Source organism: Setaria viridis, chromosome 5 (assembly GCF_005286985.2).
Source record: "Setaria viridis chromosome 5, Setaria_viridis_v4.0, whole genome shotgun sequence".
NCBI classification, from domain to species: Eukaryota; Viridiplantae; Streptophyta; class Magnoliopsida; order Poales; family Poaceae; genus Setaria; species Setaria viridis.
Window position 1 is genome coordinate 7,227,607 of NC_048267.2, and position 18,844 is coordinate 7,246,450.

Genomic DNA, 18,844 nt, shown 5'->3' on the forward strand with positions numbered 1-18,844 from the left:
CCACGCACCTGCAACCCGGTTGTCCGCCTGCACAGCTGCAACGAGAGAGAGAGAGAGAGGGGAAGAATAGAGCGAGAGCAAGCTATAGTCAACGGAACAGAGGGGATGAGGATGAGATTCTATCCATTCGCCCGTGAAATACCCATCTCCTTTTGTCCTGTAGTCAATCCTAGCCATTTTACGGTATGACCACTCATAGAGAGACAAAACATGCAGAGATCCTTTAGAGAGGGAAAAAAGATAGGAAATGAAATAAAAAGCTGCATTGCAATCTTATAACATTGTAAACGTGTTAGATTGTTAATGTACAAAATTTATGGAACTATTTGCTGGTAACAACCTACTGTTTATTGTTGCAAATACATTATTATTTATTTATATTTAAAAGAATGCTGAAACATATCCGCATATCCGTATCCGTCCGATATTGATACATGTATTCGTATCTGTATCCGTGCAGCATAGCCCGAGAAGGCGGGACCGTACCGCAGCAGCCGCCGCTTGTCTCGCCATGCAGGCCGCCGAAGCTGCCGTCACTTTGCACACGCGAGCTGCCAGAGCCGTCGCTTGCCTCGCACGCAGGCCGTCGGAGTTGCTACCGCCCCACACGCGCGGGCTGTCAGATTCGTGCTGCTCGCGGTGCGAGCCCGCCGTCCGCTCGCAGGCCGCCGTGCCGCCGAAGTTGTTGCTTGCCTTGAATGTTTGTGCCGCCGGAGACGCTGTCCGACCGGGGGCATAGAATCGAAAGTCCAATTCGTGCTAATTGTGGATTTCACAGGGGGAGATTGATTTGAGTAGAGAAAAGGTGAATCTAGGTAGAATGGAATTTGATTCAGACGCCATGGAAGCCGATGCGAACAAACTAGAGCCTACTCCGTTGGAGTTGCTGCCTTGCTGAAGGGTGGAGGCGATCGGCTCGGCAGGGTCACGAGCACGCGGGCAGCCTAGTGGAGGAAGGAGACGGGATGGAGGATAAGAATGTGAAGAGTTGCCGCGTGGCCACCTGGAAACGCGAGCGGCGCCGCACCGGAGCTGCCCTCACCTCGCGCACATCGAGCCGCTGGTGCGCTCGCCCCGCGCGCATGACCGCAGGAACTGCGCTCGCCTCGCAACTCGCAAGCATCTCGCTGTCGCGTACGCGTGTTTGCGTGGAGGAGCTGAAATGGAGGGAGATGCAGCTAAGACTAGCTCGGTGAGTCAATGAGCTGTTCCATATGCTTTATTTTTTTTATCTCGTGGGACCACTTAAATCCAAATCCAAACTTGCTTCAGCCAAACAATGGATTGTGTTTGAATTCTCGTATCCCTAACGCTAACCCAACCCTTCATAGCCCAGCACATTTCCCTATCCCAAACCCACTGCCTATCCAAACGCCATCTAAAGTACTGAAGTCCCCTGTTTGTCTGAAAAGTCTTCAGGGAATGGCAAATGGGCCTGCTTAAGAGTCCATTATGTTTCAGAGCCTCAGTGGGTCCATGATACGACACGGCCCTCAGTGGGTCAAATTTGATTACGGGCTCAGGGTCACCAGGTCGCGCTTACATGTGCGATCAACTTGTCTCGTAGCCTCTCTGATTCTTGTGAGAGCAGGCTTTGACAATGCCGTGCGTTCTCCAGGTTCATCACTCCCAAATACTCATCGCTGGATCAGCTGCCCCGGGGCCAAGGGGTCAGTGGACAAATCATCAGGCGACGCATGACTACGTGGGAGAGTTTGTTTCATGCGGCAAGATTCAAACTCGACGCGGTTTTGTGCCGCGTAATGATGATAACGACGTCTGCTAGTGATGGTCTGTCTGATGGAACGAACACCCGGTGCCTGGGCCTGGTAGATTAGCGTTAGCGAGCAGAGGATCCTCTCCTTTTTTCTTTTTTTTTTTTGGTTCCCGTCCTCTCGCACTGAAGCGAACAAACAAACTTTGGCGCAAAGTGGCGTGGCCACCAAAACTTGCATCTTATAAAGTGGCGATCCCATGCTATGTGGAACTAGGATCTTTACTTTTTTTTTTCTTTTTGTTTCTGTTCGACTCCGTTTGGTCTCGTCAGTTCTAAAAAAGGTCACAAGGCCTCGTATGCATCATCAGGATTCAGAGAACTCAGCCCTCGGGGGTCCCAAGTCTCCACGCGGATGGATGCTTGCTGACGAGTGATGGAGGATTCGCATGCCGCGTTGTCCATCGCACACCCGCCATCTCTCGTTCTCTCCTCGCCGAGTCGCCGTGCATGACAGATTGACAGGGATATGGAAAGTGCTCATACGGCTTTTACTCGTTATTACTCGAACAGTGCTATGACTGGTAAGTGGTAAGCACCTGTTCGTCAGCAGCACCTCCTGCACGTACCTGCGCGTTGTTCCTGGCTTGTCGCATCGGTAGGCCGTAGGCGTAGGCCACGGCAGACAGCGGCGTGCAGGCGCGTATACGGCGTAGCTTTCTTTCGCCATCCTAAGACTTGCGCCCGGGCGGCCACGGTCGACGATCTGCCGGTGGTAATCGCGTCGTCATCGCGGAATTTTACGCCAGCAGGAGCCGCCATAGATTCTTCGTGAGGTGGATGGCGAGGCTCTTGGATTGGGCCGGCCCTCATGGTCCAAAATTTCCACGATTGCTGCTGCTTTCAAGTTTCAATCACTTGTGCCCGACAAAAAAGTCCCAAGTGGACGACCGACCAATGCAAAAAGGTTAGGTAGGTTCCTTTCCTTCTATAGTTCTAGCTAGGGAGCCGTGGGCTGGAATCCGTACGTGCATCTGATTATTCGAGTCGTCTCTGAATAACGAAACGCATCAACCGGCTGCGTGAGTGCGTGACCGTACGGGATCACCACGACCAGATTGGGCTCATGGCCAGGCACCTATACCTAATTGCTAAGCGTGAAAAAACATTTTGATACGTCTTTCACTCAAACCTACTTCTTTCCGGTGATTTCCTTTCCCCCATCTTTCAATGGCGAAGATTCAGTAGTTAAATGGAATCATGCCGCGAGTAGGGGTGGATACTGGATAACGAGCGAGCTCTCTAGCGATTAGCGAAGCATACTCATAATTTAATCGCGTCCACGCGGATCATACTACGCAGCAGCCGCGCCCTCGCTTGCACCGCACGCCTGCTTCCTGCCCCGCCGGGCGTCGGTTGTTTACACTACTAGGTACTAGCAGCATCGCACACATCTGTCTCGGTCAATCCGACGCCTGATCACGACAATCTCCAATTGTTTACGGCAGGCAACCGATCTGAGATGCATCGATGGATTGATCGTTTTTTTCACGCACTTTTCCGTCGCGGAAGCCTCCAAACCAACCATCGGCGTCTCCCTCGCTGTCAGCTGCGTGGTGATCGTACAGGTTTGCCCGCGCGCACAATTGCTCGGCTGCCGCGACGCATTTGGAACGGGCCTAGCCGTGACAAATAGGAGTATGGTTCTACATAAAGATGGGGCGGTGCGGTTCGACCCATCGGTTCGCTGACCCGGCCCATCAAAACGACCCTAACGGCTCCTCTTCCGACCGACGAATTAAGTGTGTATTTTTGTTCCGTCTGATTCTGATTCGTACGTGCGATTCTAGGGATGAAAATGATTCCTTTTTATTCTCCAACATAAACTCTTAAAATTAAGATGGAGAATCACTCCACAGAATCAGAAGAAGATACCTTTTCTAACTCCAAGTTTTTTAATTCATTTCAAAGAATCATTTCATCAAGAATCACTTCTTTCGGAAAAAATAAAAAATTATTTAATCTGCAGCAGATAATCTGGAAGCTCCGCCAAACTCACACTAACTTTGGGTCAGGGGATCAGAAACCACAAAAACAAAGGGTCGAACCCCCTTCGACGCCGCCGGCGACGCTGCCGCCGCTCTCGCACGGCGCCGTGGCCATAGAGTTCGACGACCACGGGTGGATGCCGGTGCGTATCCTCCAGCTCTCCTCCCCATCTCCTTCTCAAAGTCATTCCCTCCCTCTTCCCTTTCTCATCGGCTCATCTCCTGTCTTCTTGCTGCTAGGGTTGGAGTTGATTGTCGTTGCAGGCTCCCGCGCCGTCCTGGACCTCGAGTGAGATGGCAGCTGCTCCTCCATTTCTCCGCGGCGAATCCTCCACCCCACCACTCGAGCAACCCCTCACTAGCGCCAGATCGATCCCAGGTATCTAATCAGCTCTTCCTTGCCCCTCTGATGAATCTCAGGTTCTGGACCTTGTCTCAAATATGAGGGTGCGATTGTGAATGAAGTTAATTTTACTTCGTGCCCCTAGTATTTGGTCATTTGTCACTGGTTCACTGCTATTCCTTTGTTGTTAACTCTGAAACCACATATCTTTGTACTTTCGTCCTGCTATCAAAGCTCTGAACAGAGTTACTGTTTGCAAGTAAAATAGCATTGCACATGTTAATTTACACTCGCACCAATGGAAGTGTATCACAGTATGATGAGTATGCAGAGGGAAATATGCCACTAACATTTTTGCATTGCACATGTTTTAGTTTTTCTATTAAGTTTCATATCTTTCTGAAACTCTAATTGCATGGCTTGTATGCCTGAAACCTGAAGTGTATCACACAGTATGCAGAGGTATCTCGTACAAATTAACAACGCAAATTAACGACGCGCCACCCTACCACTCTGATAGATACTAGTAATATGTAGTCCAGTGCAACTTTTATTTGGTATTGGCACTGCTATACTCCTGCCAATCATTTGGCGCAACGAGTGCCCCTGTTTTGCTCATCCATTATTTGGAATGTTGCCACCCAACATTATTTGAAATGTTGGCACCATATCCAGTTAGCTCTTACTCTTTAGCCTTGTATGCCCAGCTGTCTTTTTGGAGTAGAACAGCTAGTAGATTCCAGCTCTTCCTTGTAGCTGGGTTCAGTAATGACACCCCGCTCAGCCACTGGTGATCCAGTCTGCTGCCTGTGCCTACTTATCCTTTCAGTTCAATACTTCGATTGCCTATTCAAAAAATGGGAAAGCTGATACAAGTTGATGTTCTGTTTAGAGTGCATAAATGAAGTGCTGGAAATTGTGGGAGGGTCACAACATTACTCGTTGGCATTGCTTCATGTCATTAAATAGATTCATAGATTCATGTCATTACTCTGAACTGGTAGATATTGGAAATCATATATACTCTGTTCTCTAGTGACAAAGTGTTCTACTGCATTTTCTAGATCAAATTAAAAGACAGTGTTCTCAAGTTGATGCATTTTCTAGATCAAATTAAAAGATTAGTGTTCTACTGCTGACATATACAATTCCATTTCAGTATGTGGTGTTATGGTGTGCCTTATTACCTTGTTCAGTGACTTGGCATACAGGGATCCTGCTCAAAGTATGGGAGAATCGTAGCGACTCCTACTTCAGAAGATCGAGAAGGATGAGCATATGAAAGAGAAGATCAGAGCCTGATGGGTGTGGTCCGACAGTTATCGGAATTCAGAAGACATATCTCGGAGCTTGTGCTAGTGGTCAAGAATTGATCAGGAGCTTGCCTTGCTTCATTATTGGGAGATGAGTGTGGGGACTTTGTAAGGAAGCTAACTAGACAGCTACTGACAGTGGTCAAGTACCGAGAGTGGGGATCCGATGGGACCCCATTTACAGATCCGGCTTGGAGTTAGTTCGTGCGTAGGGATTCGAGAGGTGTTTAGAGGAGTTAGTGTGTGATTTTGCTAAGAGGGCTTTTAGACAGGTTCAGGCCGCTCAAAAGTGTAACACCCTACGTACCGTGTGTTCTGTTATTTTTTGAGTTGTCTGTCTTGTACAAGAGCCGAGTCGGCCTTTTATAGGCTAGGCCCATGGGACGGGTTGAGGCGAGCCTTGCTCCCCAATCCATCCATTTACACTGTCTGTGTGAACGTGGCGGCCCTATGGCCGGTCTCCTTGCTACACTTCCTCTGACACATTGCCCACTTGTTCTGGTGCCTCTTGCCTTGACGTGCACGGTCTCGAGGTGCCCTGACCAGGTCCTTTCTATGTCAATCTTGTTTTACTAGGTCCTTTCTATGTCAATCTTGTTTTTTTTTACCATCTTAGATGGTAACCTTCGAACTTCTTGACCTGGGCCCATCTCCCGGGGAAAGGGGTGCTGAATTTGGGTCCCAGGTCTCTTCTCGGGAGGCTGTTGCCGTTTCCAAGGGTCGTAGTGGGGCCACCCTCTGAGAAGTGGACAGCTGGGAGCCAGGTGAGTGCTCTCAGCACAACAGCCGCGCCCGCCGCCTGTTGGACGGGACGTGTGAGGCCGCTAGTCCTTGGGGCTCAGGCGTGCGTAATGGTGTTTTTACGGGGACGGGGCGAGCGACTGACAGACTGCCTCGACTGTCGTGCCCTCTCGCACCACGCACCACCACTTGCTTCGTCTCGAAGTGAATCCTCCCGGGAGCCTCCTGGGGGGCTCCCCGGGAGACCTTCCCGGACGCAACCTGCTCCTGCCACGTGGGACCCCGTGGGTCCCACCAGGCAGGATATTTACCTTTTCTTTCGATGTCCTCAAATTCCCCAACCCATTCTCCTTATTTGGGCTTCTCGAACGAGAGAGCTCTTTTAAGCAGGCAGGTCTCGCTTGTTATTGCCTTCTTGGGGACCCGTTCCCTTGGTGATGACAGCTACTGTTGTACGTGGAGGAAAGGGTCCTGCTATTGTAGATCAACTGAGGAATGAGCGCCAATTTAGTCTCACGTGTGGCCACTCATTGCCAAAAAGAAATTGAAAAAAAAACAAAGAGAAAAACACCTAAAAGGCCATTGATTAGTGGGCAATGTTTGCCTGAATCCTCCATGCATGTGTGGTTTACGTTGAAGTTCACTTATTTTCTGCATTGTTGACTATAGCTTTTGCAGAGTTTGGACAGTATTTCATCAATGTTGGTTTTACATGCTCGACCATGATTAACATATTTCCTTTGCCCAATTATTTCATCCGTGGAGTAGAAATGTCAGCAAACCATGTTTAATAGCTTGTCTAAAATAGTGTTGCACTGTTGTTGCAACTACTATTGCAAACTTGCCCTGTTGTTGTCACGGAAGGCTGGAACGTTTCTTAAATAATCGCCTGCTTGCTTGTAAGCATGCATGGGACAGCGGGACAGACAAATGCAAAGCAAGCTGGTTCGAACCATACTATCCCATGGAGCATAAAGAACAATCGTATAAGTTAAAATGGATTGCTCGGTGCCCCTCTTCCTGATAAATGGTTCGACGGTTCGATTGCGGCTCGCACCGCGGGTCAACCACGCCCATTTTTAGTTCTACAGTACTAACACCAGCATTGCTGTGACAGTCTGCTTAAAAAAATTGGTGCTTGGTAATTTGCTTGGCAACGGTTCCTTGTCTGTGCGCGCGTGTTTGGAGTTAGGAGAAAATAAATGACAGTTTGGAAGACAGTTAACGCTGCGTGGCCTCTGCATGTGTCGCTTCCTGTGTGGGGCTGATGTGGTGATGAGTGGTTCCTTCCTCGTGATGGCGACATCCTTTTTTTCTTGTTTTTTTCAGAAGTGATGAAATGGCGACATTTTACCGTGGGTCTCCCGTCTCCGTCGTGAGTACTGTCCATGCCGGAATGTGAGCAGCTTCTCGGTAATATTCATCAGCTCCGATCCTGGTGGAGTTACGGAGCAAATCACATGATGTGATGCAGAGTAGTGTTTGGTAAATACTACTGGGTTCTGGCAACTGAGCTCATCCATGATGTGAATCCTAGCAGTGAAGTACCAGTGCATATTAAAAGGAGAACGCCGATTGTCGGCTATAGTTCGTTAGTCCCGTCAGAATAACAATGTTAAAACGAACACTACTAGAAACCAAGGAGTACGACAAACTCGACTGTTTAACGTTACAAACTTTCTCATGTCCTTGTCAATTGTTACCTTCTAGACTTTGCTGTTCTCTGAAAGGCTCACTACCGTTGCGTTGATTGATCTTCTCCTTCATACCGACCAGAGCATGAGAAACTGAATGCGTTGCACTACTCTGCCTCTTTCATTTTTTTTTAAAAAAAATCTTGTTCTGCTGGTTTGGTTCTACAGTCTCAAGTCTTGTACATGCGGGGAGGGAGATGATGATTCGCTGCTGAAACTTTTGCTGAGACGAGGGAGAAACAATCGGTATCAATTTAGGTGATGGAAAGTCGAAAGCACTTAGTTTTCTCCCTTTTTCTTATCACCAGCCATTTGTGCGGTCAACGTTAAACATTTATGGCACCCACAATTTGGATTATATTTGTGATTGGAGAAATTACATACCTGACGATTCAAGATACTGCCACCACCTTTTCCCTTTTAGAAAAGTAACCCTACCAATCAAATTTAATTACTGGTCAGGTCGTGCATACATGGGCAATCAAGGTCTAGGTACGACCTGATTACTCCCTGTAGCTGTCGCTGAATTTACTGAGGCATTGGGCACGGTGAACCACTCCGGTGAACCACTCCGGATCGTTGAAGAGAGAGACTTGACTGACTAAGCACTGTCATATAGGATGTTTGGATGCTAATTAGAAGTATTAAATATAGATTAATTACAAAATTAATTGCACAGATGGATTCTAATTCGCGAGACGAATCTATTAAGCCTAATTAGTCTATGATTTGATAATGTGGTGCTACAGTAACCATTTGCTAATGATGGAATAATTAGGCTTAATAGATTCGTCTCGCGAATTAGCACAGGGGTTCTGCAATTAGTTTTAAATTAGTTCATGTTTAGTTCTTCTAATTAGCATCCAAACATCCGATGTGACATTACTGAAGTTTAGCATCTAGTATCAAACACCTTGTGAAAAAGAGGGTGGCGATTTGCATGCATGAATTAGTGGACAAATCAAGCGATGCATGCCTACGTGGTAGAATTTATTTTAGTTATCATCGGCCACAAATTCAACGCGGTTTTGTGCCGCGTGATGATAGGGACGTCTACTAGCTCGTTGTGATCTACTAACACCCAATGCCTGGCACCTGGGCTGGGTTAAGCTGCGACCAAAGCATCTGATCTTGTCCCTCTCCGCTCGGAGCCGCTCTGAAAATTTTTTACTTTGGCACAAAGTGGCCACCGAAACTGAATCTTGAAAAGTTACGAACCGGAAGTAGGATCCTCTTTTCGTTTCTTTTTCTGATTTGTTTGTTCTTCGACTCGGTTTTTGGCCTTATTGCTACACGCGGGGATCAGAATTCAGAGAACTCAGGTCACAAGTCTACACGCGGAGAGATGCAGAAGCTGACGAGTGACAGGGATATACGAACAGTGCTATATTGTAATTACTGTATTGTTTACAATAGTGAGATTCCAAATTTACACAGTAAGTTTCAAAATGAAATGATCTCGTAGACTTTATCTGCTCATATATACTACCCACAGGTAAAGTTTTAGTAATATATAATTAATATTGATCATCGGATATTTTTATACTAATTCTTTTCAAACACTAGTATAGCTCAGTATTATATACTGTGAAGGAACTCTCGAATGTGGTATAAAGTTTTAGTAATATATAATTAATCTTGATCATCGGATATTTTTATACTGATTCTTTTCAAATACTAGTATTATATATTATGAAGGAACCCTCGAAATTTCCACGATCGCTGCGTGCTTTACTGCTGCCCGACAAGTCCCAAGTGGACGACCGACCAAAGCTGGTCTTGGACTCGAATAATCCGTGCATCGATCTCCTTTTTACCGGCTGCGTGACCGTACGTGCGTTCTACCGCGACCAGAATGACAGTTCGTCAACCTAATCGCAAAGGATGACTCGAACTAGGAAAATTCGAGCTCATTTTTGGTACATAATACTAAGCTATACTATTAAAAAGATTAATATATAAACATCCGATGATCAAGGTTAATGTATACTATTAAAACTTCACCTGTGGTATAGGCAGTATATATAAATAGTATAGGTATTATAAGGATATTATGGGAAAAGAACACAAATAGCATCATTATAATATTTTTTTACATTAGCATAAATTCTATGAGATCATTTCATTTGGAATCTCACTTTTTACAATATAGTTATTATTAAATCACTCATAATGAACAATTAGATGTTCTCTATACTATATACTACTTAAGATCTTCTCTATACTATATACTACTAAGGGGCTATTTGGATACCCACGCTAAACTTTAGCACCTATCACATCGGATGTTTGTATACTAATTAGAAGTATTAGACATAGTCTAATTACAAAACTAATCGCACAGATGGAGTCTAATTCACGAGATGAATCTATTAAGCCTAATTAGTCCATGATTTGACAATGTGGTGCTACAGTAACTATTTGCTAATGATGGATTAATTAGCCTTAATAGATTCGTCTCGCGAATTAGACTCCATCTGTGCAATTAGTTTTATAATTAGCTCATATTTAATCTTCCTAATTAGCATCCGAACATCCGATGTGACCTGCTCACCTGCATCCAAACATCCACGGGTACTATGTGCCGAGCTCGAAAATTCGGACCCCGCGCGTGCCGGGCAACCGGGTAACTGACGGCCGTGGCTCGCTCTTGCCTGCCTTGTCAAGTCAGTCCTCAAATGGTTTTCCAGTGATGACTAGCTCCTTCTTGGATGAAGAAAATTTCCTTGTGATTTTGATCTAGACATCTGATCATCGATTCGTTGTAACAGTCGCCAAAAAGATCTTCTCTTTACTTCTTTTAGACCGGTAAAAGAAGATAAAAGTAACCATCCAAGCCCTGTTTGCAGCCTTGCAGGCGAGGCATGTCGCAGATTGTCAAGCCCAAAAAGGATAATCTAATCGGTTCCTCGTAGACCAGACGCAGCAGCCGGCGCCTTGCTTGCCCAGCACGCCCTCCTGCACCACCACACCACATCTGTCAGCGTCAATCCGACGCCTGTTCATGCCAATCTCTGATTCCCTTTTGCGAGATGGATTGCGACAATCTGAGATCGTTGGTTCTCTTTCTTCCTGCACTTTTCCGCCCAAACCAAACCCACCCATTTTTATCTATCGCCTCTCTCGCCGTCAGGCACTCAGGCGTCAGCTGCTGCGTGGTGAGAACGCATCTAGAACGGCGCGGCCCTACCTGACAAATAGGGGTAGGAGTATACCCAAAGAAGGCATGCATTACTGTGTGTTTTTGAACCCTTTTATCGTTGAAACCTTCTCTTTACCTGAAACTGAAAATTATTGTCGGTGAAACTTTGCCGCCTCTGAATTTTCTTTTCAGAAGGTCCGAAAAGATATGCTAACACTAAAAATTAGATACTAGATGAATGTCAATTGTCACGAGTACATCAGTCGTCGCCCTAACTATATTAAATGAGACCCTCTAGCTATCTGATGATAGATTTGACCATAAAAATATGTCTAATTTCTGACCTTCTGATCTACAATCAATGGCTCTGATTTCCTCTCTTTCCTTCTTACCTTATCTGCTCCCTTCCACATCGTGGCCGACTCGAGTTTGACGCCGCCGCGTGCTCCTGCCTGAGGGCCGAGGACGCGCTCCCCCGCCCCCACGACCGCTCCCTCCCTAATCTGGCTGAATCGGACGCCCCCGCAACAAGCTCCGCCCCAACCGCCATCCTCCACCACTGTGGCGGGCGGGGCTCCCGCTGTCCCGCCCTCCGCCTGCCTCCTCTGCCATGTTGGCGGCCTCCCCGATCATCCTCTTCAGTCAGGAAGTCACCAATCCTCCCTCCTCCCTCAAAAAAAAAATCCGAAGCCCCAAACCCTAACTCAAAGCCTGCACGAATCTCATATTGAGTCCTAAGGTAACAAATTCGACAGATTTCTCCCCCAAATCAGATATTTAGCAAAACTTATATTAAATTATGAGCATGCGAAGGCAAACAATAAAGCTACTCAACACTACTAGCAAGAGAGATCAAGGACAGAAACAAACTCCGCTCTTGGCTCAATTCTTTAATGCTACCGACTTTATGTGCATGCCAATTGTTAATCTTAGCCCAACAAGACCGCGGCATTCTCTGAACATTCAGAGGTGCTTCGTAGTGATGCTTGATTTTTCTTCTTCTTTTTTAAATTGACCGAATAAACGAGAATTTGAATGCATAGTAGATTTGTTTTTCCTCCTCTCTTATTCTGCTGGGCAATCGTGCATATTTTTTAGGTTATTGGAGAAACCATTTCAAATCAACTCACCAGGTCCATTTAGTCTCTGAACTCTTGACATATTATGAATTGCTAGTCCATCAACCCGCGCGTCTATTCCTGCTGTTCTTCATTTTGGATTTGAACATCCGAAAAATGTAATTAAGAGGGCAGTGCGATGAGTTCATGGATGCGCTTCAAACTTCAAAGTCTACACGCGTCGGTAGTACTGACAAGCTGACTACTATGGTGAGAGGCACGGGCATGAGGCCGTGAGCTTCAACTGCTCGATCAACGGCGGAAACGATTTGCAGTACTAAAGAACAAGGCCTCGTAGCCATTAGAAAACTCGTCAGTCTCAATGCAAGTCTACCTGGCTTTGCTTGTCCATCCATATATCTTCTCTTGTCGTCATGACAATCAAGGATGAACAATATCACGACTTGCCGCTCAACCTGTCTCAAGTCACGCCGGAAGGTGCCGCAGCTTTCATGTATGGTGAAAAGTACCTGTTGTTCTGCCGGTTTGCTCTCGGTGCGTGTCGCAGATTGTCAAACGCAAGGAGCGTAATTTAACCGTGTCCACGTAGAGCATACATCTGTCTGAGTCAAATTCAACCCGACCCCTGGTCATGAGTCATGACTGCGACACTGATCTGTGACTAGGATAAGCGATCTGGCATTGTAAACGTGCTCGCGCGCATCAGTGCAATTTGAAACAGCCCATATACTATAAAATAATGGCAAATGCTGTTTACTTTTCATGACACCTTGCTTACGAACTTCAACATGGCAATTGACAGTTTGTTGCCAATGGCGTTTTGTGTGTTCGTGCTTCGAGTTTGGGCCTTTGGGGCCGGCAAACGACGAATTGGAAGGTATGGTTAACGTTTGCGTGCCGTCCTCCAAGTAACCCCGGCTCTCCTGTCCTGCGTCTGCGTCGATATGTACGTGTCAGTTCTTGTTCGAGTCTGAGGTGGCGATGAGTGGCAATAATTCGCAGCAGAGGCGACGTTTTATATGGTCTGTGTCAGCGAGTTCGTTAGTCTCCGTGCTAACGATATTCAATGAGCATGTACGGTTCTTGTTAAACACAAGAGCTCACTCAACCTCTACCAGCACTAGAGACCAAAGGAGTACACCAAAGTGTGTTCAACTGAGAATGAGAACCCAACTTTGTGTCCATGCCAATTGTTAATGTTCGCGCAACAAGACCTTTTGCGATGAAGCTCAACAAGACCTTGCCATTCTCTCAAGAGCCAAGGCTCAAGTCACATCGGAGTACCATAGAAAAAGGGAAATGCTATACATTACCCGGGTGTTTCAGGCTCTTCCGTCACCCTATTTTGACGCCGTCCGATCTGCTCATTTGTTAGATTTGCGCCGTGCGATCTGCTGACTGGTCTGCAACATGCGTGGTACGGTCTGCAACATGCATGGTACCAGGAGGCCAAACAAAACTGCCGCCCCCAAGCTGATCCGGGAATATTGCATGCTGATACCTCCAGTCGCTTTGAGTACACGGAAACATTTTCTACCGTACAAGCAGGCAGGCATTTACAATTTGAATTTCATTAATTTACAGTGCTTTAGTATCTTTAAATTGTTTAAACTTGTCATGTAAATAAGTTGCAATATTTAATTTTGAAATCTGATTTTGTATATTTGCATTTGAAGGATTTCTCATATTTAGAAATAATTTATCTGACTGACTATAAAAAAATTTGTTTAAGTTTATAATTTTGCCTTTTGCCTTTTATTTTTCCTTCTCTTTTCTGCATCAGTTTATTTTCTATATGCTCAGCATAGTTTGTTTTCTGATCAGGATCCTAGGGTCATAATTTTCGGGTGTCATATCTATTTGCAGCACCTGAATTTTTTTCTCTTCAAAAAGGTGTTATCCAACTTCAAATCACCCGGGTGATTGTGGCCATAGTAATACCTGGGTTAGCAGTAGACAGTCCCTAGAAAAACCCAACACATAATCATTTAATTTATATATTATATTTTATATAGAAATTTGTAGTAAAAACTCTACCTGCTATACTATTTCAATTTCCTAAATGGCATGTATTTATGTTGAGCGAGCAAAACAAATACAGAACTGCGCGCACTGCTTGACGTCGGTTGGCAATGGAGGCCTGCCGCAGATTGTCAAACACAAAGAAGCATAATTTAATCGCGTACACGTAGATCATACACATCATCTGGTGCACCCGCCGCCGGGGCATTGGACCATTGGTTACTAGCGGCACATCTGTCCCAGTCAATCCGACTCCTCATTAGGACAAACTCCTACTACTGTTAGTATTGTTTAGTGTTTCCCGAGAGGTTGATTAGGACAACCATTTTTGCTTCAAAAGGAGGTTAGGACAACCGATCTGAGGCTGATTTTTCCATGGCGGCAGTCTCCAAACACCCATCTTTATATCGTCTCTCACTGTCTCTCTCTCGCTGTCAGCTGCCTCGTGAGCGTACAGGTGTACCACGCAAAGTACCCCCTTGGTCGCTTAATTTTGGAACGACCCTGCCTGCCAAATGCTGCTTACTTTTCCTGACAGTCTGCTTAAGAAACTAAACATTGTCATCGTTGCCAGTGGCACCTTGTTTGTGTTCATGCTGTTGGAGTTTGGAGAAAGGACAATTCGATGGGCGTGGAAGGGAACACTGGGACGGCCTGGCCTGTACGTGTTGGTTCTTGCATGGGTCTGAGGTGGCGATGAGTGGCAATTCGTAGAAAATGGCGACGAGCTTGTGAAATGACAACTGGGTCTCTGTCATGAACACTGTTCGTGCTCGAGCGTGAGAAGCTTCTCGGTAATTAATATTCTCCTATCACCAGCACCAGCCACCAGGTGGAATTGCAGAGTAAATCATGCGGGCGTTTGTTTTTTTACTGCTCAACACTGGCTGCTAAGCTCATGCTGAATAGCGCAACGGATGGATCGATCGAGTTGCATCCTTTTTATTGAAAAGTTGGTAACGAATTTCTCAATTAAAAGACTGCAAAGAATTTAAGTAGGTAGTTCAGAAAATCTGCACCTAAGTCTCGTGTGAACCAACAGGACCGAATATATGAGGCGCATCTAGTTCTGTCCCTACACCACATAGCACACGAACAATATCAAAAGTTCAGAATATTTTGACAGTTACCTGAAGAAAGCAAGTCCACCCTGTAACTTAGTAGTACTGCTTTGTGCTTTTGCACTTCGCATTTGTCACTGAAAATTGAGCTGCCTGGATTTGATTGTCTCAGTACATTTTAAAAAGAGAAGTTCAGCTGTCAGGGAGTTCGTTAGTCCCAGCACTAACAATATTCAATGAGCATGTATGGTCCTTGGCAAACACTAAAGGTCACTCAACACCACTAGGCACTAGCTAGAGACCAAGGACTACAACAAACTTGATCAGCGCTAGGCTCAATTGTTTACTCCTACCAACTTTCTGTTCTAGCTAATTATTAATGCTCGTTGAACAAGACCATTTTTGTTCTTTTGGACTTTTGGTTTTTGTGATGGATCTCAAGAAGACTGAAGTGCTCATACTTACTGAATTACTGATCCTTTGCTTGATCTTCATCTCCAAATTTTACCCGTTGCACTTGCATGATAAACTGAATGCACTCTATAGTAGGCTTTTAATTTTTCTCTCGCTCACACAATTTCCCCTTTCGTTGGAGAAACTTAACAATCCGTGTCAATCAGCCTGTGAATAATTCTCCGTGTGAGGAATCGGCCGGTTCTTCCGTTATTTTGGATCGTAACAGTGCGCCGAAATAGAATCGGCAGGCGCGATCGATGAGCACCGCCATGAATTGATTGATGCGCGTCGAAGTCTACACGCGTCGTAAGACTGACATGGAGATTCTGTGCAAGATGGAGACAGGCACGAGCATGAGCTCCAACTACCCCCCAACGGCGACAACGATTTGTCCCTAGGAAATCCAAATCGCAGTCAGATAGTACTTCAGATTTGTCCACTGCATTTGTTAAACATAAATCCAGGCACACCCATAAGCCACTGCTGTCTATACTTTTGCTTCAAAAGAAAAATTGCTGCCTATATTTTTTTCTCTAGCTTGCTGCACCATTTGTACAATTCATCTTGACCCGAGAGATAGGTTATACAGGTCTTGAACGCGCTTTCTGACCGAAGCTCCATGGAGCCCTGATCTTCTGCTCCTCAAGTGCAGGGACACTAGCTTATTTCTGGTGCCTTCTCAAAGCAGTCCATGATTCAGTTTTGATCACCAACAAACCACTATGGCCCTTGCCTGAAGAGGAGACCAGTGATGGTCACATGCCGGGCCACACAGTGGGCCTCTCAGATTTCATGGCGTTGCTGTCCTCGGAAACCATCTCATCGCAAGACTTGAGAGCATTGGCAGGTCAAGGTCTTCTCCGTTCCGCGGCCTACGTGTAACGCGTTCTCCCATTACTATATCCTCCTTGGCGCCAATAGGCGCCGGATCCGTCGTGTCAAGGAACCGCGTTACCGCCAAGTGTTCAACTATTTTTATTTGGGAGGAGAGGAAGGGATGACTTGTGTTTTGGCAAATCAACTGCTCCGCTCTAGTTTAGTTTATCTCGACAACTTTAGTTTATGTGATCATATTGCCAGTCTTCTTACATGGTCATGGATCTAGGTCTAGTCATAGCTTCGAACTGTGTGGAACTAGTAGACTGAAGTGTTCTTGCTTTTTTTAAAAAGAAAAAAGAAAAAAGAAAAGGAAAACATTTTGAAAGAGAGAGATATATTATTTGGAGGAGAGGAGTTGGGCTAATTGCATCTTGCATTACAAAAAGACATTTGAAGGGGAGATCTGGACCAAGGATCACGCGAGATGGCGGTTAAAACACGTCTTTTGGTGCTCCACTTGCATCTTAATTTTAGAGCAAGATGCTTACAAGATGATTTTAGATTCGGAGACACTTGAAATCGAAGCATTTTCAACACATATATTGTTGTTAGGTAGTTGACCCAACGATACAGAGCAAAATTAGTAATGCGGATAGGATACATCAGTCGCAATACATATTTCATTCTTTTTTTAGAGAAAGGAATCAAAGCATTGTTTTGGGCAGTTTTAGCATTGGGAAGGTGTGTTGTTAGAGTGGACCTTAGTTAAGCTGTGTGTCAGTGTGTTAGTTAGAGCATCTTGGTCTCTTGAAAGGGCCATCAGTTAGTTTAGTTAATCGGTAGCAGGACAGGATGCTCTGATTGAAAACGGTTAGGTTCCTGGAAATGATAGTTCTCCTTGGGCAGCATGTTACCAGTTGCTTTTGGCTCAAATCTGGCCTCGCAATTATATGGATTTCATGCAAAGAGACCTTCTTGACCATTTCACTTTTTCTACATTATGTACTTTGAGATCGACTTTAATTTTGTAACAAAACGTTTTATAAAGATGGCTTGGGCTGCATATTACCAGATGTTTTATTTAAGCTTCAGCTTACATTTCCAGGCCAAGTGAGTGTTTCTATGAAGTTCCTGGACTCTGGTTAGTGAAGAAAGCCTGCTGCTTAAGAGTTGAGACCGCAAAGAAAATCTGGCCATATCTACTATATTCAGGCCAATGCAGAATAATTAGTTTATTTTTAGTAGATAATAATGAAAAAACATACCGGTCTTTGCCTCAGCTGAACCATCAATTATTAGAAAAATATTCAATTATTTAAGCTTCAGCTCACATTTCCAGCTCAAGTGAGTGTTTTTGTAGAGTTTAATAAAATCAAAATCGTAAAGGCAGAAAATTACGCTCTTCTCTGATTGAAACCGGTTAGTTTCCCAGAAATAGCACTTCTCCTACTTGTCCAGCATCTGATCCGTTGTTTTGGCCGAAATTTGGCGTCACAATTCAAAAGTTTTCAAGCAAGGACACCTTCTTGACAATTTCCCAGTCTTATTATTGTTGTTCCTTTTAGTAGCTGAGCCTAGTCAGTCGGCGGGGCTGCTGCCACAAAACTTTAGTTCTTCAGCTCGCAGCCTCCTCACTCAACTACATTATTTATGGAAGTGTATCAGAATTTTCGAGCCTAATTAACTATTGAATAGAATCTAGCCATATCTCTCTGATTCAGGCCTTGATGAAATAGACGTTCTCGTAGCATTTACCCGGAAGATAGTCCAAATGTCTGTTGTGAGAAAAAAAAAATTATCGAAAGAAAGCAACAGGCTAGGCTGCTGCTCGTGTGGCGCCTGTTTTTCAAGGGACAGTCCTCGCATCCAAGGCCTAAAAATTCAGTTTCAGAAAAGGCTACGCATGGTCAGGGCCTCAGGGGGAGTGCTGATGGGTGTTGTTTTGCCACTACATAAGATTACATAATTGAGGAAAACTACACCCTGATGCAAGAAATCCTTGACGTCTGTAATTTTCCGTAGTCATCGAGAAATGGCTTTGCCTATTTGTTCTAAAAAGAACATATTGATAAAAAAATCTAATACGAGTTTATAATTTTTTCAGATATATGATTTTTTCTACGTTTGAAAACAGAACGACATCAAAGCTGTTAGTGAGATCGAAATTTAGAAAGTTGACTGTATCTTGTCCCAAACACCAAGTATTTTCTGATCTAGATGTAACACGCATTAACCTACCCAGGAAGGATCAGAAAATAAACAAATCCAGCAGTAAAACAAAAAAAATATTTTTGCGAGTAAATTCAAATTTATTTTGCTACTAGATGGGTTCATCAAGAGAAAGCACGTATACCACCACCACGTCGACAAAAGTTCAGTTCTCTGTAGCCGTGGCGGCCACTTTGTGATGAA

At 45.1% G+C, this 18,844-nt stretch overlaps 1 long non-coding RNA gene across 1 annotated transcript; it reads left to right on the plus strand.

Moving 5' to 3' along the window:
* The first annotated feature begins 3,748 nt into the window (after positions 1-3,748).
* On the plus strand, positions 3,749-5,889 carry LOC117854994 (uncharacterized). The gene is made up of 3 exons (XR_004640404.2): positions 3,749-3,905; positions 4,003-4,141; positions 5,302-5,889. It is a non-coding gene; the product is annotated as an uncharacterized lncRNA (long non-coding RNA).
* The last annotated feature ends 12,955 nt before the right edge of the window (positions 5,890-18,844 follow it).